The following is a 24,039-nucleotide window of genomic DNA, read 5'->3' as shown; positions in this document are numbered from 1 at the left end:
AGTGTGTCCAATAAGTCTTATGTTTCTTTGTTAATTTTCTTTCTTGAGGATCTATCTAGTGATGTTAGTGGGGTATTAAAATCCCCTGCTATTATAGTATTGCTGTTGATCTTGCCCTTTAAATCCATCAAAGTCTGCTTTATATATTTAGGTGCTCCTATATTAGGTATGTAGATATTTATAATGGTTATATATTCCTGTTGGATTACTCCCTTTATCATTATTTAGTGGCCTTCTTTATCTCTTACTATATCCTTTGTTTTAAAGTCCACTTTGTCTGATATAAGTATGCTACCCCAGATTTTTTTTCATTTCTATTTGTATGAAATGTTTTTTTCCATCCTTTTACCTTCAATCTATGTGTATCTTTTCTTCTAAGTTGTTTCTCTTGTAGACAGAAATGTATGGGTCCTACTTTCTTATCCAAACAGATACCCTATGTCTTTGATTGAATCATTTAATCCATTTACATTTAAGGTTATTTTATTATTGATATGTAATTGTTTATTGCCATTTTATTCTTTAAAGCTGTATTTCTTTTTTGCTATATTCTTTTCCCACTTTGATCTGTTTACAACAGGCCCCTTAACATTTCCTGCAGCATTGGTTTGGTTATAATGAATTCCTTGAGCTATTTTTTGTCTGGGAAGCTTTTGATTTCTCCTTCAATTTTAAACGATAGCCTCGCTGGATAAAGTAGTCTTGGTTGTAGTTTCTTGTTCTGCATTACTTTGAATATTTCTTGCCATTCCCTTCTGGCCTCAAGTGTTTCTGTTGAGAAGTCGGATGTCATCCCTATGGGGGCTCCTTTGTAGGTGATAGCTTTTTTTTGTCTTGCAGCTTTTAATATTTTCTCTTTATCGCTTAGCTTTGGTATTTTAATTATGATGTGTCTTGGTGTAGGTTTCTTTGGGTTTCTCTTTAGTGAAGTCCTCTGTGCTTCTTGAACTTGTGAGAGTTTCTCCTGCATTAATTTAGGGAAGTTTTCAGCTCTGATATGATTGAACAAAGTCTCTATCCCTTGTTCTTTCTCTTCTTCTTCTGGAACCCCTATGATGAAGATGTTATTTCTCTTCATGTTGTCAAAGAGCTCTCTAAGAATTTCCTCAGACTTTTTGAGTCTCTTTTTTCTTCTCTGCTTTCATGCCTTCATTCCAGTTGTCCTCCAACTTGCTGATTCGATCCTCAGCTCTATCTATCCTGTTTTTAATTCCTTCCATTGTGGTCTTTATTTCTGATATTGTATTTTTCATTTCCGACTGATTCTTTTTTATACTTGCTATTTCATTATTTAGGTGTTCATAATGAGCATCCATTGTTGTTCTAAGATCCCTAAGCATCCTTACAATCATTATTTTGAGCTTCGCATCTGGAAGTTTGATTATTTCCATATCACTCAGTTCATCTCCTGAAGGTGTCTCTTGTGGTTTCATTTGGATTGCACTTTTTTATCTTCTCATTATGTCTGTGTTTGGGTGTTTTGCTTATAGAGCTGGTTGAGTCTAGACTTGGTGTTTTATGGCTCCAGTTTTCAGTTGTGTTATTTCTAGGCCTTCTTGTGTTGGTATCAGCTATTATTTGTAATCACTTTTGGATTTGGGCAGCTTTGAAGTCTTGATTTGTTTGTGTTCTTAACAGATGATAGTCTTGTTTACTGATCTCAGCAGGGGGCTTACTTGAAACTGTATCCAGGATTGTGATGGGTGTAACCTGAGACTCTGCAGACCTCTTTCACCAACTAATCTCTCTGGGGGCAGGGTGTTTTCTCAGCCTCAGTAGGGGGAGCTGTATCTCAGATCTCCATGGAGACCTGAGTTACTGCCCCTCCTCCCCCCTTCTTGTTTTCAGCTCTGTCTTGTTGCGCTGATTGGAGCTGGAGAGATGTCTGGAGATCTCTGATCCAGAAGCAATTCAGTACTGTTTTGTGGGGAAGGATCAGTCCCTCCCCCAGCTATGGCCGCCTCCAGCACAAATGAGTCAGCTTTTTTTAGGTCATTTCCTGCATTCCTTAGCCCCTCACAGTCTGTCCCTCTCTCTTTCCTTTCCACTTGGGAGATAAGCTGGTCTTTTCAACACACCTTGCTCCCTGGTTGCCAGGAAAATGGCTGTGAGCAGTATTTTTTGCTCTTTTCCCTGGAGTGTGATCCCCTCTGGGCTCTCAGCCTCCCCCCCATTCCTGTAAGCAGAGGAGATTCAGGTGCTCCTTACCAGGTTTGTTGTGGCTTCTTCTTTGCTCCTTGGTTGTTTTTTTTTTTTTTCCTGTATTTTTCTGAAGCCGGAAACGGGGAGAGACAGTCAGAAAGACTCCCACATGCACCTGACTGGGATCCACCTGGCACGCCCACCAGGGGCGATGCTCTGCCCACCAGAGGGTGATGCTCTGCCCCTCCGGGGCATTGCTCTGCTGCGACCAGAGCCACTCCAGCGCCTGGGGCAGAGGCCAAGTAGCCATTGCCGCTCCAATGGAGGAGGGGGAGAGAGAGACAGAGAGGGAGGAGGGGGTGGGTGTGGAGAAGCAAATGGGCGCTTCTCCCATGTGCCCTGGCCGGGAATTGAACCCGGGTCCCCCGCACGCCAGGCTGATGCTCCACCGCTGAACCAACCAGCCAGGGCCTGCTCCTTGGTTTTTGAGAGCTGTTCTTGTAGTCCGGAGTTGGTTTTTCATGCTGATTTTTCCTAAATTGATTTGCATTCCAGTTTGGTGGTGAGAGCTGGGCGTCTGTGCGTCCACCTACTCTGCTGCCAACTTCAGGTCCGTAGGTGGCTTACATTTCTTACACTTCTATTTTCTTGTAGTCCTTTCAGTGATTTCTGTCTTCCATCAAGCAAGGGTTGAATCTGGGCTTGAACTTGGGTACACTCATAAGTTGCACATGTGCATCTTCTAAATTGGGTGCATCTCTGCTGAACAGCCTGCTGAAACAGTTGTATTTTTTTTTAAAGAAAGTAAATGTCCTTGACTGTGGTAAAAATTAGATATTGCCATATATATATATATATATATACACACACACATATAACTTCAAGTTATATTACAAAACCTCATGTTCCGCAGACTTCAAGGTGTCTGTCACCTTTCCTTTAATACCTGGATAACATGGATCCTTACACAAAGCTTTATTCCTACTTGTCAGCAGGGTCCATCCTTTCTCCTTCACTCCTTCATGCTTTACCCCTTATTTTCTCTTTCCTTCATCCCTCAGGCATACCTCGTTTTTTATTGAAACTTTCTAGAGTATTTTTATTGACTCAAATGGATTGCAATCTTGTGGATTTCTGCCGAAGCATCTCTTTGAGTCATCTGTTAGACTTTCAGAATTGCTCTTACCAGATACTGCAGGTCTCGCTGGTTTAATTTTCTCTAAACAGAACAAAGTAGAACTAATAAACATTCCTGAAATGTTAAAGAAAATGAAAACTTTATAACATTGTGAAGAAGTGGTGAAAAAATAACAAAAGATAATACCATGAGTTTACTATTATGATAATTTTGCCATGTCTCTCTTTGACTCCTTGGCCTTTTCGTATTATCAAAGATCTTATACTCATAGTACCCCATATGCAGGGACTTATATTCAAGCCCACTTTATTCTTGCTCAAGACCCACTGTTGCAGCTAGAGTAGCACTAAAAATTCACTTAGTAGTAGTATTAGTCTTTTTAAAAATTAAATTATATCCTCAATATTAACAAATATTAACATATTTTTTGCTCCATAAGATGCACCTGACCATAAGACACACCTAGAGTTTTAAGGAGGAAAATAAGAAAAAAAAATCTGAAACAATTGGTGTGTTAAAATATTTAATAAAATGCTGTGTTTTTTGCTCCATAAGATAAACGAGCATTTTCCCCTCCACTTTTTTTTGAGGGGAGTGCATTTTATGGAGCCAAAAATATGGTAATTTTTAGATTAAAGTGCCCTTATTGGATTAAGTTACTGGTAAGACCTCTGACAATTGTCCACTTGCATTATTATGATACATTATGACACCACCTCCTTGCACACCACACACAACCATCTGTCATTCCAGAAATAGGAAAAAGGGCAAATTTACAAGTACAAATCTTAGTTTAAAAACATCTCTACAAGGCAATTCTACAGCCAACAAATTTAGATCCCACCCTCAGAACAGAAAGAATACCATAGTTCTTTTTCTACAATAAACATCCTTCTACATACAGAAAGCAATTTTAAATATATATTAAAATAATGCATTACCAATACATACTCAGAATTTTAAAGTCATATTTTATTATAATATTGTTTCTTGCACACATTATTTTAAGGCATAAAAAGACATACATACATACATACACATATATGCTATATACTGAACTCTATAATTTCCTTCACTTTTCCCTTAATTTGTAATTAAAATGATTAATATATTTAAACAAAAGGCAAGATGTTCACATCAATTGCTTTGGTAAATGGGAATTATTTTGTTTGAATTTTTGGTTGAGTGTCTAATTATGTTGTTTTAGGAACTTTGGGGATTTTACAATTACCTCTTCAAATGAAAATTGATCAAGGTTGACTATCAAAGGAAACAGAAAAAACCTTTTAAATAGATTTGGTTTCAAAAACTTTAAAAGTAGTGTAGTTTCTAGTAGGTGCTATTTCTACTTAGAATTTAGTATCTATCTCTAGTGTTTGCTAACTTTCAGGTGTATGATTGACCTAAAAGTTCAAGCTTCTATTAGAAACATTAGCTGATAAATATTTTTTAACTGTAAATGACCTGAACCTGTATGTAATTTGTTTATTAATTCTACAAATTCAATATTTACTTGTTATATTTTCCAGCGAATATAATGTTTGCTTTGCTTTCCTTTGTGGATTTTTGTTTGTTTATTTTCTTATTATAAGATCTAAAGATATAGTTATTATAGACGAATACCTGTGTCAACTGGTACTTACAGCAATAATACATAAACATTCATGTATTGTTGCTGATTGAAACTTTTCTAAAGTAAAATAAATTTTTATTCAAATGATTTTGCAGATTCTTGCATTGCATTTTGTTTTATAGCAAAGTGCAAAGTTGATCTGAATTCACATCTCACCCTGTATTGTTTCCAGAGGGTTTTTAATTTTACTGGGACTAAATATTAAACTATGAACATTATCTATTAAAATCAAATGATTTTTCATGCATGTATAAGGCAATCGTCATTAGTACTTGTGCAATCATGCCCATAAACAAACAGAAACATGACTAGTATATTCAAACCATAAAACAAAAAATAATAATCAAATTAATGAAACAAGGAATAAATTAATTATTCAGCTGTAGACACACAAGTTGATTTTTTTCCTTTTTCATACTTTTCTAGAATTATAAAAACCATAATGGAAAATCTATGTAGTCATAAATGAGTATTTTTTTATTTCTATAAATGTAACTTGTAAATTTTGTCAAGAAAATTCTATTTGGGAAACACGAATAACAGTTTTTTTCACTTGCTTTGCAGATAATATCTAACTTGGGTTACTTTAAACTCTTTTACTTTGTAGGTAAAAACAAACAAACAGGCATTTAGACTGACACTAATATTCACTCTGTTCAAAATAGTCACAGAATGTTTGCTCACTAATTTGTTCAAATAGGTCAGCCATAACTTGCTAGATGACATCAGTATAAACCTACAGAGAGGAGCTGTATCTGACCAAGTTAAGCAAGAAATTGTATTGTAATCACTCCTGATACTGCATGTGTAAAAACACCCATGGGCTTTTCTCCTAATACATCCTGTTAACTTTGGTATATTGGTATTATGTAAGATATTGGCACTCTTCTGAAAAGAAAAAAAAAACATTAAAATCCAATTATGGAAATTACACAAGTTATTTGTACCCAGGACTGGCCCCAGGCAAAATCCTGAAATTGGCACTTGTTCTAAGCCTGTGCAGGTTTTTATGCTTAATATCTGTGGAACCAATTATATGCAAGGTGCAAAATGATAAAGGCTTAAGGTGGTACTCCTCCTAAAAATTCCAATATTTTTATAAAAGACTCAACTCAATATTTATATAAAAGTTCTTTATAACTTTTTATGTATCTCAGTGAATGATGCTAGTGGCCTATTCATTTGCCTGAGACAACCAGTGGGCATTCTTGATATATCTCCTCCTTATATCATATGCAATTGTTTATCAATTCCTATTGATTCTCCATCTGGAGGATACCTTACAATCCTCCTTCTGTCCTTCACACTCACTGCCAGGACTTTAGTTCAGGCATTCATAGTATCTATCCCCTGGGACAACTGAAATAGCCATCTTTGCCAGCTGTCTGCCTCATTTTCACCTTGAACCTTCTTTTATTCCAGTTCATCTTCTATGGTTCCTCCAGAGCCATTTCTCTAAAGTACAAATATGGCATCATTTTTTCACTTAATTTTAGCCAGTATTTTCTTGTACTTTTACAAAATGTCTTTTTGGTTATCAAGACTAATTTTTCTCCTATATAGGCCACTCAACTCTACAAGAAACTAGGTTTAACCACATGCAATGTACTCTTTTATATATAACTTTCCTTTGTTTGTTTGATTTTTTGGTTGCTTGCTTCTATTTTATGCTATTTTCCTCGCTTGGAATTTCTGGTCCCTTTTTTTCCTTCTTGTCAATCTGAATTGAAGTAATTCAAATATAATGCCCTCTATAGAGTCTGAATAACTGAGGACACATTAGTATTTGGATCACCAGCAATTATGTCTAACACGCTGAATGAATGAAGTAAGGATGAGTTGAAACATAAAATGAAAGAATTTTGAGCAACGGACATGTATGGGAAACTTTCTAAATCCTATATTGGCATTGGCCAAATGCTGCAACATTACAGTGAATGATGCTACAATTAAGGGCAGTACATTTTCAAATGAAAATATTTAATTGTATGTATATATATATATACACACACCTGCATGCACAGGTCACATATATAAGCATGCCTCTAAATGACTAAATGGTTGAAAAGTGTCCTCGTGCTTCTCTTGCAGGTACTTTGAAGCTGTGTTGCATGGAATGGCTGAGCAGTTTCGTGAATTGTGAGACTACTTGTTTTCAAGTTGAGTGGGTTCTGAATGCACAGTACCTGGTATTCATTGTGCCCCTTCCCCTTCTCTTGACAGACCCTGAGAGATATGACAGCATGAGAAAGTTTGACACAGATAAAGGAGAGAAAGACTCGAGTGTTCCATAAAATTATTACAAAGTTATAGGGATTGAATGAGGGATAAGTGTATCTGTTAAATGTCCACTATCCTGAGTCATAAGTATAAAAGAAAGCATGAAATTTTATCAAGTGATTTAACCAAAGTTTTTCTGTTGCTGTTGTTCATTTGGTTCCAAGATTCAGTGTCTTTCACTCTGATAACACAGTTACTTCTTATCCCAATCTAGTTTGACAATTAAGATACATAAATACATTTCATAATATCTTCTTTCCACAATCTTCGGGTTCTTTTTTCTTTAAAAGGATGTTATTTAATGGTTTTGAGTCAAGAAAAATGTAGAAGCACTAATATTAATGGTAATTTTCTCAATTGCTATGAGACAGACTCAATTATTTCTTCATACCTGTACCCTTTACTCTCACTTGCATTTGGATACTTACAATATCAAATATGACTTACATGTATATCCTTCTACTTCTGAGATATCTCATTTATCTTTCTACCCTGAATTCTCCCTAGCATAAGTAGAGAAACAGTGCCTAAAAGAAGATTTCTACCATGCGAGATCTGTTAAGATACCATGTAAAGAGAGAATTGGGGAAGGAGGCACTAATAAAAACACTGATTCAGACTATCTTTAATCATGGCTCTACCACTGCTTTTGCTACATACAGTCTTTTCCACACATTCTTAACAACTAGCATCATCTTTAGTACTGTTGAAAAAGAACTGCCTTTGCCACACCAGGTGGTGGCACAGTGGATAGATTGTCAGTCTGGGATGCAGAGGACTCAGGTTTAAAATCTGTACCTGTTTAAGTGGAGGCTCATCTGCCTTGAGCAAAGGGTTACTGGCTCTGTTGGAGGCACATATAAGAAAGTAATCAATGAACAACTAAAGTGCTTCAATGAGGAATTGATGCTTCTTATCTCTCTCCCTCCTTTTCTGTTTGTTCCTATCTGTATCTCTCACTGGAAAGAAAGAAAAAGAACTGCTTTTGTCGAAAGTTTTCCAAGGTAGCTAGCTACTGTTTTATTTGCCTTTTCCTCACCATTCTCTTGTGCCTTTTTGAAAACACATATTATTAAGTAAGCATTTGCTTAGTAAGTGACCCTTTTATTGATGAGGGTTACTGCTAATATAAATGTTGGACTGAGAACCAGTCTATAGTTTGGCTAAATCCCAATGATCGTGGACACATTTATCTACAGTTGAATAAGAGAGACTAAATTTGCTTGAGCAAAGTCATACAATCAGGCAGAAAGTATACAGGCTATAAATCAAATTCTCAGCAATATTGCTACATTTCCCTGGAAAGTTAACTTTCTACTTTCTAAGATAAACTACTTAAACTTTTCACTTTCTTAAATTTTCCCATATTCATTTATTCTTTTACTCAAATACCTATACTGAAATGATAAACTTGTTTCATTGCAACATACTTTATTGACTAAAAAGTAATTGATTGAAGTTTCTCATTTTCCTAATGTTACAGGTCCTGTGTGACCTATACCTGTATTTTCTGTCAATCCATCATTTCAGTGAAAGAGCTTCCTCTTCTTGTATTAAAGCTTAGTCCCTTGATTTGTGCCCTGGGTTTCATCTCCTCTCTGAAATTCTTTTTTCTGCATTATCCATTTCTCCTATTCCATTGGACCACTTTTATAGCTGATATAAAAACAACAGAATCCTTAAACCAATAAATGTCTTAAAATTAACAAAACTAACACTGTGATTTTCTGCTCTTTTCAAACAATTGAAAAAAATTGAAATGCATATTTCCATTTTCACATTCCTCATTCAACTTTTAATCCATTCTTTTTTCCAATTCTTTACTTTAATAAAACTGTGGTGTTTGTTTTCTTGATACACTAGAATGTAAGCTCTATAATGCCATACTTACCATATTTCCCCATGTATAAGATGCTCCCATGTATAAAACACAGCTTAATTTTGGGGCCCAAAATTTCAAAAAAAAAAAAGGATTACATAAAGTTATTAAACTTAAGTTTTATTCATCATAAAATTCATACAACTTCACAACACTGTCAAAACTCCCATCCATTAGCTTGTCCTCATCTGTGTCTGATGAAGAATCACTGTCTTCATATATTGCCTCGTCCTCAGTTCCATCTATAGCATTTGAAATGCCACACTTCTTAAATGACTTGACAATGATCTCAATCTTGTTATTATCTCAAGATCTTTTCCCCAGGTACAAACTTCTCCTATAGTTAGTTTCTCCACTCTTCCTGATGGTGTCAAATTGTCCCAGAAGACTTTGTCCATTGGTTCCATTCACCTCTCATGGCAGCTTGAAAGGATGCTGACATCAAGTGGTTGGAGCTGGAATGTCAAGCCTCCAGGTATGATGGCAAGTTTTGAGTTTTGCTCTGCAGCAATCTTCTTCATGATTTTTGTTGTGTGAGCCCTGAACTGATCAAGCACCAATAAGGCAGGTTTGTGTAAGAGCCCACCTGGTCTCCTTCTCCAAACTTTCTCAAATCAGATCTTCATCCAATCCTGATCCATCCAACCCATGTCATAAATGTGGACTATCACATCTCGAGAAATGTCTTCTTCTGACACTGTTTTACATTTCAAAATCAGCATAGTAGGCAGCTTGTTTCCGTTGGCACAATAAGCTAGAACAACTGTATAATGGCTCTTTTTATGTCCACTTGTCTTCACAGTTACAGCTTTCACCCCCTTCTTATCAGCATTTCTGTTACTTGGAACATCAAATTGAAGGGGGACTTTGTCCATTATTGCAATCTGTCCCAACTCAAACTGAAGTGTCTTTCAACATTGAATGATAAAACAATGAAATTCAAGGACCTTCTGCTCATAGCTTTCAGGTATCTTTTGGGCAAGTCTGGTGTGTGTACACATGCTTGGTCAATTCCATTTTATGAACCTGAAGCAGCAATTGTGTCCTCCTTTGAATCAGTAACTTCTTTTTCATCAGCAATTTTTCTTGCCTCATGCCAAACCATCTTTGTGGACACAGGAATTCCATTTGCCCTTTCCTCTTCAATGTATATCTTTAGAATTCCCTCTCTAAATTAAGCCATTTTGCTGAATTACCTCTCATGGCCTTCTTTTGCTGTGGTGTTTTCAGTAGGGTTTCTTCTTTTCGTAGCCAGTCTCAAATTGATTTCTCAGTTGGAAAAGGATCAAACTTATGTTCAGCAGCAAAATTTCCACTCACTTTTGCAAACTGGATCACTTTTAACTTGAATTCAGCACTGTATGAAAATCTTTTCTGAGCCATTTCTGGGGAGAACTTGGTAAAACACAACCTACTGTGATATATACCGGTAACAAGTGCAAAACAAAGCACAAAGATAACAAGTGTGAAATAGTGGGCAATACAAGTAAAATAAATCTACAACCACTGTACAAAATGCACCCAGTTCTTAGACTCTAAATTTTTCAGAAAAGAGTGTGTCTTGTACATGGGGAAATATGGTATATGTATCTTATTTATAATACCAACTTCAAGTTGGAGAAATACTCCTTGCATATATTAGATACTTGAATATTTATTCATTAAATACATGAATGAGTGAATGCACTGACATCCTTTTAACCAAAATCAAACAACTTCTATTTTGTAATTTTAAATATTAACATATGATATAAACAAATGCATACTCAAAGAAAATTTAGAAAGTGCTAAAAAGTGTCTCAGATAATTTTTTTAAAGCATATAAATTTTACTGCATGGAGATTGCCATTGGTATTTCAGGTATTCATTCCATTATTTTTCTATACATTTACTACATATAAATAAATATGTTATCATTTAATATAGACTAAGCAATTCTTTCTAAAAGTATTTGATGAACATAATTTAATGATTACATTTTAATTTACTTATAGATATACTACAAATCAAGTATTTTATTATTGCTAGACATTCAGTTACATCCACTGTATTACTACTTGTTATAATAGACATATTTTTTATATTCTGGTTATGTCCTTAATATAGACACCTATAAGTGGAATTATTGGCTAAAAAGACAGAAATTAAAATATTTTGAGACAATAGTGCACTGCCTTCCACAATGTTTATGACTATTTCTATTCTCACAATCAAATTATGGAATTGTCATATCTACAAATTTTCCCCAGCCTTGAATATTATCATTTGTATAATTACTAATTTAATTGATGAAATAAACATCTCATAATATTTAATCAATGCTTAAGCACTCAAATAGAAATTAAAATAATTTTTTATATTCATGGGGTACTTTTGTTTACCCTTCAGACCAATACTTATTTATTTATTTTTTGTCCATATGTAACTCAAGTTCTTAACTTTCTCATAATAATTTGAATGATGTCTTAAATATAAGGATATTAAATTTTTCCACACTTGTTTTACTATTTTCTAGTTTTTGATTGGTATTCAATTACTTAGGATGACTTAGAAATAATTTTGTTTTTAATGTACACAACTTTTAAATTTATTTCTAAAATTACTATTGTTTTAGTAAATTTAATTTAATTAGTAAATTCATTTTAATTCATAGTACATTTAATTTCATTAAATTCATTTCTATTCTAGGTCTTTTCTTACTTATTTAAATGCTTTATATTACATTTTTAGTCAACTATAGTTTTTGCTGAGCTATTTAATCATTAGGAACATAGCAATTTTATCTCAATAATGTGTATAAACATGCAATTATGGTCTCTTGAAACTGAGGGTTTTTAGGGGCTTGATGGGCTTATTCAAAGGTGACTTTCTAAGTCAAAATTGTCTTTCTTCATAAAATATAAGGAGAACTACAAAATAAAAGGTAATTTTCCAGGCCCTGGCCGGTTGGCTCAGTGGCAGAGCGTCGGCCTGGAGTGCGGGGGACCCGGGTTTGATTCCCGGCCAGGGCACATAGGAGAAGCGCCCATTTGCTTCTCCACCCCCACCTCCTCCTTCCTCTCTGTCTCTCTCTTCCCCTCCCGCAGCCAAGGCTCCATTGGAGCAAAGATGGCCCGGGCGATGGGTATGGCTCCTTGGCCTCTGTCCCAGGCACTAGAGTGGCTCTGGTTGTGGCAGAGCGACGCCCCGGAGGGGCAGAGCATCGCCCCCTGGTGGGCAGAGCATTGCCCCTGGTGGGTGTGCCTGGTGGATCCCGGTCGGGCGCATGCTGGAGTCTGTCTGTCTCTCCCCGTTTCCAGCTTCAGAAAAATACAAAAAAAAAGATAAAAAAAAAATAAAAGGTAATTTTCCAGACAATGAAAAGATAACATTTAGGGGAGAGGGGCCACTTGTAGATAGCCTGGTAGAGTCGAAGATCCCTAATTTAGGAATGGCTTCATAACTCTTTATAATTTTAGGGTTTGTTCTCTACTTTTATTTTTGAGTACACAGATTTTCTCAAAACTCTGTCCCAGGAGCTGCAAGATCACTTTTAGCTGAGTGAAAAAAAACTGAACAGCAGGCAAATGATAGTATAGGGAAAGTAGAAACCATTTGTGTGCCTATATTTTTGTAAATGACCTACCAGAAGGGTTTTTGTAGACAAATGGTTAGCAGATTGTTCAGCTATAACTATAGTTTATTTATTAATGGTCTTTTAAAATATATATCCATATACTTATTTAATAAGAAATTCCCTGTAATAGTGACAGAGAATGTAATCTTCAAAACAGTTTGGAATGAGCTCTATATCAGTAACTTAAAAATGAAATGAAATATAGTGAATTTAAATAAACAATCCAGAAAATGTGACTAGTTCATCTTCTAGTTATTTCAGATCCAGTGGACAGAGGAATCTATAGTGTCTAAGCTGAAACGTGAGTCTTTTCCTATCATTGCCAGGAAGTGAATTCCAGCAACATCATCTTTCCTTTTGTAGGCCAATTGTGTCTGATTCTGCCATTGTACTCATTGCATACACCTGCTACAGAAATTTAATATACTAAACAACATGCCTCCTTTTCCTGTTGCTACCAATTGGATCTTAGACATTTGTATTTAACTCAGAAGGCTGTCAAATTATATGTAACAATTCAGATTCAGCATAGTTTAATCACATCTAGAGATGATTCAAAGTAAATTTAATCATCCATTTTCTTAGTTAGAACTAATTTTTTAAGTCAGTACTTTATCTTGTATTTCATTTTTACTGAATAATCTATAAAACGTTAGCATATTCTATTTAAAAGAATGCAACTTTCTTAAGAAATATGTTAATATGATAGCAATAGAGATACAGTTTGCAATCATTCTCATTGTTTCTTTAGACTGCACTGTTTGTGACAACTCCTTTGACATCACAAGGATCAACACTTTTCCTTTACATGCATTTTTTTCCCTCTCAGTTCTAGACTGCTGAGTTGAGACATTAAAATCTGCCCAGAACAGATGCCCCTGAAGTTCTCCTACAAGCAGAAAAGTTCCTTGAAAACAAAAAATATAAGTATAATAAGAAAGACCATTTTTAAAACACAAAGTTTATTGTTTTCTGTTTTGCTCTGACACATTAACGTTTTTAAAAGATTTTCTTTTATGTAGTTATTTCTGAATTTGATTTAATTTATGCAGTTGCTTTCAAAACTAGAATTATTCAAGAGGGTTTAATTTTCATTAAATTAAATCCATTAGTAGTTTACCTGTATCTTCAAGCCATATTAAATAATTGCTCTTTATGATACAAAGGGCATAAAAAGAATATTTCAGAGAGAAAAATATATGTTAAAATTTATAGAAGATATTCAACTGCAATTATATTTGGAATCTAAAGAACAAAATATGGAAACAAACAAAACAGAAAAGGACTCATAAACACAGAGAATAGACTGATGGTTGCCAGAAGGGATGGGGGTTGGAACTGGGTGAAGAAGGTGAAGGGATTAAGAAATACAAATTGATAGTTACAATATAGTCACAGGGATGTAAGTTATAGCTTAGTGAATATAGTCAATGATACTGTAATAACTATGTATGGTGTTAGGTAGGTATTGGAAACATCTGGGGGAACACTTGGTAAAGTATATGATTGTCTAACCACTGTACTGGACACCTGAAACTAATACAAAGTAATATTGAATGTCACTTGTAATTGAAAAAGAAAATTTAAATTAAAAAAAGATATTCGATTGCATTAGAAACAATGTCACTTTTAAAACTGAGGTGTTAAACCTATTTTTACTGAATTGCCAAGTATTTAAGAGAGGAGAAAAAATAACCCTCTCTCCCTTTTCTGTACCAAAGTTCTCCTTCACTTCCTCCTGCCTGCACGCACTTCCTGCTTGCATGCACTGCACCTAGAGATCAACCAGCAGGTTGAATGTTTAAGGTTTTCTCAGATATTTTTCTGAGTAAGCACCAGAGGGTATGCTTGTGTCTTTCTAAACTCCCCTAGTGTACACGGACACTTTGTAATGCCCCAATTTTCCAAAGATCTCTCTCCCAGGTTTTCCTGCCATATCTTCAGTACTCTTTCATAGCCTGAAGGGTGTAATCTTTGACTCAGGCTGTGGTGGATTGTTCGTTCATCTTCTGTTTTTAAAGAATGCATTTAACTCACTTTGAGAAGGTTCCTAGTTAGGTAAAACAAATACAAGCAGTTTGCATCAGTCCTTCAGTAGCTCTCAGAAATGACAGTGCTTTGTAAATAGGTCTGCTCCGCTTCCTTTAGAATACCTGCTTCATTGGGGAGGGGGTGGGGCAAGAGCAATTAAAAAATTGTCACAAAGCTTTTTTCCTGTTTAAGTGGCTTTTACTTGAATCAACATTTGCTTGGTTGCTGTCTATGACTGATTTTTTTTTTTCAGAGTACTAACAATGTTGGTTCTGTCCTTTTTTGCTTGATTTTTTAAAAGCTCTGTGGAGGTACGACAAATGGCTTAGAGGTGCCCACTCCACCATTTTTACCACATTACATTCTAAGCAGTGGTGGTATTTAGCCAGTTTGCACCGGTTCAGCAGAAGCGATACCTAAATTCCTGCTGAGTTTGGCAAACTTGTTGTTAAAATGGCAGTTCTAATCAAGGTTCTCTCTAAGGCGGGCACCTGAGCAGCTGCCCAATGTGGAAATCACAAATATACATTCCTCACTCTTTTTAAAAATTAAGCTGCAGAGCAGCATATTCTAAATGTCCACAGTAATGTTCATTACGTCTATAGGTGAAAAAAAATTGCATTTGAGGACACCAATCAAGAAACATGGAAATATCTTAAAAAACAGTTTTATTGTTTTTTGTCAGGTATTAGTTAATATTTTTTTCATTAATGTTTTAAAACTCATAATAATCTAGTTTTGAGTATATCTTTTATTGTTCTTATTTAAGTATTAAGTGCATGAAATAATAAACTACCTTTCAGTATATCATTTTTTTATACTTCAAATGGACATTAGTGCAAAGAACCGGTTGTTAAATTACTTGAATCCCATCACTGATTTTAAGTCTTTGCATTTCTGGTACATCTTAAATTGTATATTAAACATTGCAGTTGAGCAATTGCATTGGGCTTTGTTCTGGCAGGGAGTTCTACAGGGTGGGAGAAATGCAAGTTTATAGTTGTGAGTATGCAAAACATAAAGTTTATTTACATATTATTATTTATTCATTATTGTATTTTTTATACGAACTACTATAACCCTACTTTTGCCACACTCTGTATTAGTGGAAAATTCTCTTGACATTCATTTCTGGTTTTGTTTGCTTGCTTTAGTGTTGTTTTTTGGATTGTTTGTGATGAGTTTATTTTAATTTTGTCCATAGTTTTTAGGTCATATTCCCTAGAGCAGCAATTATCAACTGATGTGCTGCTGTACACTGGTTTGCTGCAAAAATTTTTAAACCATGCAATACCTGACTATTCAGTCAGAGACACAGATCTCTTTTCCTTTAGTTCAGTGATTTTTAATCCTTTTTTTTTTAATTCATGGCATACATAAACTAAACTACTAAAATTCTGTGGCACACCAAAAAGTATATCTTTGCCCATCTGACAAAAAAAAAAAGGTATAATTTTGATTCACTCACACTGGATGGCTATTGTTATGTTGGCTGTTGTCATTTTTTTTATTTGACAACCCAAGGGAAAAGAGGTCAGTGCCCCTGACTAAATAGTCAGCTATTTCATACCTTGAAAATTCTTGTGGCACACCAGTTGAAGAATGCTGCTTCAGATTTTCAAATTTGTTTGTTTGCAATATTCTTTCCTTCTAAGCCTTTACGAATTCTGGCTGTACACATTCTGGGCCCCAACTTTGGCCAAGATCTTAGAGATTCTACATAGAGCCTTCTGGAGTATTTCTACCCACCTACTATAAGTCTTCCTACATCCAATGTCCTTCCCTAAAAATATCACCCATTACAGGTACTTATCTCTTCCTCTCAGTCTAGAAAAGACTGCTCTTCATTTGGATATCATTTTCCTGCATGACAATCTGTGAAATAATTGCAAGTGAGAATCTGTGATAATTGGGGCTGTCATCTAATGTATTCCCCTTCTCTCCAGGATCCCACCTATATCTGTTATTTGGTGCTAGGGAACAGTTACTCTTTATATTTTGTTTATTCTCATGGTCAGACACAAATATCTCTGTCTTGACTGAAAGTAAAAATCAAAGATATTTTTAAATTGTTTATGTTTCTTAACGCAATAATGGTCTAGGAAATTATTTGCAGAAATGTCCAGAAATTTTAATGATGATATCTTCTCAGGTTCATTCAATAGAGTTGTTAAAGTTTTAAAATGATTTGGTTGTTGTAAACCTTTGACTTTATTCAACAATTCATAAATCAGGCAACATACATTTTAGCAGATAGAAAGAGGCCCTGAGGACCCATATGAAATGAAAGACTATAATAGGCAGAAGTGAGTGAGAATGAGAAAGTTAGTTATTTCAACAAAAAGTGGATTGGTTATAGCAAGATCTGTTTCCTAAACTGAGACTGCAGGAATCTATCAGAATTCTTCACTATTGCTGACCAGGTAATTCCTAATTGACTGGTTTAAGATTTCATTTCTTAAACTAATCAATTAGGAAAGCCAACACTGTAATTAAGTTAAGTATTAAGTCTCAGTTTGCTGGTGTGAGGCTTAGCATAAGTGACTCCATTTTGAGCCTGTGGTCTCATTTTTAACACTATCTGTTTAACATTTAATTGCCTGGACTGCAGTACTGAAGGATATATATTTATCATTGAGGATATATAGAGTCTAAAAAGAAGTTAAAGTGATCACAGGTCTGCCGCCATATCTCCTACTATAATCCGTAATAGCTGAAATGTCATTGCACCTGCAACTCATCACTGACTTAATTATCTTTCTGCTCTTATCTAGCTAGGCCAGGAATGGAATAATAAAATAAATGACAATTTTTGTTGTTAATGTTATTTAAGAAAATTTCCTGGATGACAGTTTTTCCTCTGAAGGAAGAACTTATATTGAACTATTGGTGGCAGAGACTGAAAAGTACAATTTTTTACTGTCACATAAAGGCTCTCAGGAAAACTTCTCTGGCTATGAGCTTTACTTGTATGTATGCAAATACCTGCATCTCTTTTAGGACTAAGATGCTAGGTAGCATGCATATATATTTCATATAATTTTTTAGCATGATGTTGATAAATTAACATAACAAACATTTATTTTTAAACTGCTATTACTTTGACAGTTAAGAAATATGTTTCATCTGACATCCTAAGTCGGAGACATAGGGAACCTAGTGAATGAAAGAAAGGGTGAGGATTGCTCAGAACAGAAATTGAGCAAGTGGGAAAGTTCAGTTCTTTTTCAGGTGTAACCACAATGTATACAACATATTACTGTGAATCAGATGGAGAGATTAAGCCTTGATTTGGCTAGTGCTTATGTGAGGCAGCTGTGTTAGGCTTCCTGGCTGGTTTACTGGCTGCAAACCCTTTGCGTGATTGGTACGTGAATGTGTGACTGTGCCACATGTGTATGGCCTAAGTAAGGCTATGTGTGCTTGCACTAAGGGGGATTGCAGATGGCAGATTGCCTGCTCACCACTGTGAGGGTCCAGTCTTACTGTTTCTTTGCCTGAGAAGCAGTTTTCCCCCACCTGTGTGCTTGTCTGCCATTGTGAGGCTCTATTAAACAGAACAGCTTAACTCTTTCTGACTCCATAATGTGTCTGCCGTCTGCCCGAATGTGGAGCTTCCTGGCCTCAACCACCAGCATTACAACTTATTTCTTTTTTACTAGTTAAATAAGAAAGTAAATAAATCAGCATTTTGTTTTGTTTTAGGTTCTTATGTGGGAAAATGGCCGACAGATTAAACCTGTGGTTCTCAAACTTTTTGAAGTTGGGACACATTAAAAATTTTACAAATAATTGTAGGAGCACTATATACAAATTTCTGAGAAATATGTTATAATAATTAAGTCTAATATTTAAAAAAATATAAAGTCCAAGCATGCTCTTATGGCAATTAAACAAAATAAATATGACAAAGTTAAATTTATTCTGACATTAAAAACATTTTTATGTTACATTTTTTAAGTGATGCTTTTTAGAATTCATAAAAAAGAGGATTAAAAAAGACAAAAAAGTTATATATATATATATATATATATATATATATATATATACATATATACACATTCTTAGTAAGATTTATTGAATTCGGCAGGTCCCGGAGTGAATGTGTTAAGTTTTCTCACTCTTGTGTTTATGAGAAACATGAACCTGATGTGCCCTAGCAACTTCTTCAATGTTTGGGCATATATTTGAAAGCAAACTCTCATTTCTTCATCAATACATTGAAGAATTTCTCTCTTTTCATTCTTAATTGTACTGAGGATAGAGAATTCTAATCACATAAATAAGATGTTGAAAATTGTAGTAAAATGTTCAAAGCTTTTTTAGATATTGACACATATTTTTCTTTCATAGAAATCCAAAAGGCTTCAAGAGACAATTCCTTATGTTTAATCATCAATCCACGATCAGTGGATATAGCCGCCAGTTCTACATCTTCTGTTAATGTTAAACCAAAATCACTTGAAGCTTCCATGAATGGGTTTTGACTCCAATTGTATTGTTCAGTGTTAAGTGATGGAAAATGCTATAAATTAAATTCTGCCCATCAGCCTTCAAGTCCTATTTTATTTACACTTAACTTTGGCTCACTTCCAGAATCGGATTCTTCACTATCACGTTTCTTTTTGAGAAATCTATTTATATTATTTGGGTGTATTTATCTAAAATTAATATAATGATGTTAATAATAAATATAATAATGATGTGTTAACAACAAGAGCTGTATTTCCATAATGAAATCGTATAATAGAGTAGTTATATTTATTTTTATATCTGGGCACATGCTGCAAACCAGCGCAGCTAGTAATTCCAGTTCCCAAGTGGGAATGGTGCGGAATTAAGAAAATATTTGGAATTCAGAATATGGGGTCGGGAGAGCCCTGTAATTACTGCTGGCAAGAACAACACGTACCCAAAGACCACATCTTGCTTTATTTATAGGGCAAATGAGGCCATTAGCAAATCTTAACTTTACACCAAAGGATAGAAGAAACTTGCTTCCAGTCTTTCCAGGGAACACAGAGGGTAGTGTAAACAATCCAGCACCTTAACAACCTTTTGCAACCTAATCAGGCAAGTGATGTGAGGGGTTGGGCAAACTGTCAGTTTACAGACAATTCCCCGCACTGCTGTCCCCCAATAATCTAAACTCCAAGCACCCTGTTTGTTTTTTGGTCCCCAACAGGCACATATTTCTCTGGAATACCATAGGGTGCACCTGGAAATCTTCTAGGGTGCACTAGTGCACCCTGGTGCACACTTTGAGCACCACTGGATTAGACATTTATATGACTTATGAAGTCATCGCCTTGATAAGTCTAGTACCCATCTTCACCACATGTAGTTATTAAATTGCTATTGACAATATTACTCATGCTGTACAGTACATTCCTGTGACCGTTTATGCCACAATCTTAGATAGCTAAATTGACTTTTGTATTGAGAGTCAAGAAGGAAAATCTCATAAAACAAATAAAATCATAAACAATCATATAATATTTGTTTAATTGCTTGATGCATAATCTTAGCAGATCAAAATTAAACAAGTCACAAACTCAAAACTGATAATCTACAATATCAGTACTGAGAAAGTCAAATCCAAATGTTTTCAATTGTGTTACCATTTGGTTGAACCATTTAGCTAGTTGGGGACCATTAGAGTCTGGCAATAGTATAGAAATATATTTAAGTTACTCACAGAAGTTCTTGGGCCTTGTTATTATTATATTAATGCCTTAACATGTGCTATGTACCATTAAACAAAAATATAAAATAATAGTGACAATATGTAATATGAGTGTGGCAAAAATAATGCAAATAAATAAAAGTGGAAAATTTGATAAATGGTCTCCTTCCCAATTTTTCTATTATTTTAGTTAGAAGCCAGAGTGACTTGGAATTAAGGGACTACCCAACACTGTGGAAAAGTACTGGCTCAATGTGAATGCCCATCAACTTTTTTCATGTATTGTTCCATTCCCTCAATATCACTTCATGTCTCTTCAAATGTCCTCTCTGTTCAATCCCCATTATCATCAAAGTAATCTGAGACCTCTCATTTTGATTTTGCTAGCCAATCATTCATTACAGCTGTATATACTGGCATAAATGTTCCTTATTCCCATGCCATTCAATCTTTACCTCCACACTAATGTAAAACCTTGATTTAAAAATGAAAATTTGATATTTAGCTGCTTTCCTACCATTTGTCTTTTCTAGAGAACTCCAGGCTCCATGAAACAGATAAAATGCATTGTGTTAGTTTTCTACTGATGTGTGGGACATTACCACATGCTTAATGTCTTAACAGAAACAAAATTATTATCTCACAGTTTTCATGAGTCTGAAATCCAGCACAGTGTGGTTGGGTTTCAACAGGTTGAAATCAAGGCATCAGCTGGATACGCACTCTTCTGGAGACACAACCAAGGTCACTTCCAAAGTTTTAGAATTTATTTCTCTATGATTGCATTACTGAGATTCCTATTTTCTTGCTGGCTTTAGCAAGGCACAACTCTCATCTCCTAGAAGGTATTATCAAGTCTTTGAGATGTGCTTCTCTCTGTTGGCCTCCCACACATCCAGTCTCACTTTGACTGAACTCATATAATCCCTCTATTCAGGAAGGGTCCACTCTCTTTTAGAGTACCTCTGATTAAGTTATGCTTACCTAGGATAATCAACCTTTTCAAAAGTAAACTGTTCTATATAACATAACATAACCAATAGGTCACCTAACCATAAGATAACATCTATTATATTTTCAGGTACCACCCATATTCAAGAGGAGGAAATTTTGTAGGATACCCACATCAGGGGCAGGGATCTTTGTTGCCACTATAGTTCCTACAACTATATAATATTCCTCATAATTTTATTTCCAGCACAGTGCTTGGCATAATTGAATCTTAGTACAGATATTTTACTCAGCTGTGTTCACTGAGCTCCAAATTATATTGTACAATACCCACCTGCCAACCTTATATTGCCATTTGAATGCTTAGTAGCCATATAAAATTACTGTAACCAAAGTAGAATGCTGAATTTATGTTCACTACATCCCAAATCTTATCAAGGCCAAGGAATTGTATTACCACTCAACTGCTTCTCATACTAAAACTTAAACCTCATTGCTGGTTCTTCCAATCCATTTCATCTTATATCAATCCATCCATAATTCCCATCAACTTTACTTATGAAATATATGCCACATTTGATACTTCATTGTTTTTCTTTCTTTCATCTTAGTCCAACTCACATTACTCTCTGGTATACTTCACTGTTATAACTGCCAGACTGGTTTTACTACTACCATACTGTATGCCTACATCTCCTTCAGTCTATTCTTTAGATAGGTTTTTTGTTTGTTTGTTTGTTCCTGTTTTTGTTTTGTTTTGTTTTTTTGGTGATAGTGAGAGAGACAGAGAGAGACAGGTAAGGACACACAGGCAAGAAGGTAGAGAGATGAGAAGCATCAATTCTTCATTGCAGCATCTTAGTTGTTCATTGATTGCATTCTCATATTTACCTTGACCAGGGGGCTACAGCAGAGTGGGTGACCCCTTGCTCAAGCCAGCAACCTTGGGCTTCAAGCCAGCAATCTTTGGGCTCAAACCAGTGACCATGCATTATGTCTGTGATCCCATGCTCAAGCTAGTGACCCAGCACTCAAGCTGGCGACCTTGGGGTTTCAAACCTGGATCCTCTGCATCCTAGTCCAACACTCTATCCACTGCATCACTGCCTGGTCAGGCTCTAGAGAGGTTTTTTTAAAATGAGGATGCAATAATTTCTTTACAATCTCATCTTTTAGCCTTCTTGCCCTGTCTTTTTATGATCCAGCCACCAAGGCTATCACTCTTTCCCTCAGACAAGAGGTACATTACTGCTATAGCACTTATGTACTTGATGAAACCTCTTTGCATGTTTGGTTCATTTTTACTGATAGTTCAACTCAAGTGTTACTTTTGTAGAGTTTCTTCTCCTGACTTTCCCAGCTGAAGTTCTTCACATCACCCATTTAGTTTCCTTTTTTTTTTTACCCACTGCTGTCTTTAATTTTCTTGGTGACATATGTGTTTATGTATTGGTTTTCTGATTTTAGTTACAACCATGGCTGATGCATGAGAGGTATATAATAAAAATGTGTTGAATAAATTAATACCACCATAATAGAATTTGAATGGATTTTAAAAGGACTTCTGCTTAACATTCTTGATAGACTTGAACTTTCTAACATAAGATTAACATATGCCTTAACTAACAATGGAGGAACAGCACTATCTCCTGGAAACTGCCATAAAAGTGTACTAACTATTGTAGCATGCAGCCTTGCTATGTTAATGCAAAAAACTAACTACTTAATTACTAAAAACAGGAGTGTATGAAATTTGATGGTCAATTTTGAAGCACATTACAACAATAATGGCTGGAAAGTTCTCTGATATCTAGAACATACTGGTTAATATAACATAGCCATGGCATGCCATACTTATATAAGAGAAATGGATGTGCTTTGAGGCAAAGTTTTGGGGAAAGTGAGTAGCAATTATTATAGCCTACCACTTTATGTACATTATTTCATGTCTAAGATACTATCATTTCCCATTATTTTTCTGTAGAGAAAATTGAGTCAAAAACAGGGTAGAAGACCTGTCCAAGGTCAAGCAACTAGTAACTTGCAAAGCTACTATCTGATCACAGGAACTGAAACTCCAGAGCCATTCCACTCTCACTACACTGTGCATGAAAATAATAATAAGTATTAGTTTTTCTTTTTCCCTAGAGCAGGTCCCATTAGTTTAACATATGTTTAATAGGGAGATGCAATTAAATCAGAATTTCCCAAAATGTGTTCCATAAAACACTAATAACTCCAGACAGTCTGTGAAGTGAAAATATTCCAAAGTAATATCATTTAAAGAAAACCATATAATTGTAATGCCTTTCTTAGGAAATCCTGTTTGACGGCAGCCATAAGAAGAGTTCAACTGCCCCAAGTAACCACCAAGCACTGAGGTAGAACATCCCCACACTGCTTTTACAGTGGAACTTCTGTAAAACTTCTCCCCCCTCCCTTTTGTGTGGGTTACACTTATTGATATCCCATGAGACAAAAACAGGTTCCTGGAAGTTCTTTTTAAAATGAATTCTTAGGACATTTGCAATACTTCGCAGAACTAGCACTAGAACATAAAAAGAAGAGAATGGGGACCAGTGTGTTGTACCTACGTCATTAATGACTATCGAAATTAGCTGACTGAAAATGCTTTAGTCCCCACTTCACTGATAGGCTATTTATGTGCAGGGAAACAGAGCAA

This window comes from Saccopteryx bilineata, chromosome 1, assembly GCF_036850765.1.
Source record: "Saccopteryx bilineata isolate mSacBil1 chromosome 1, mSacBil1_pri_phased_curated, whole genome shotgun sequence".
NCBI classification, from domain to species: Eukaryota; Metazoa; Chordata; class Mammalia; order Chiroptera; family Emballonuridae; genus Saccopteryx; species Saccopteryx bilineata.
Note: the sequence above shows the minus strand (reverse complement) of the source record.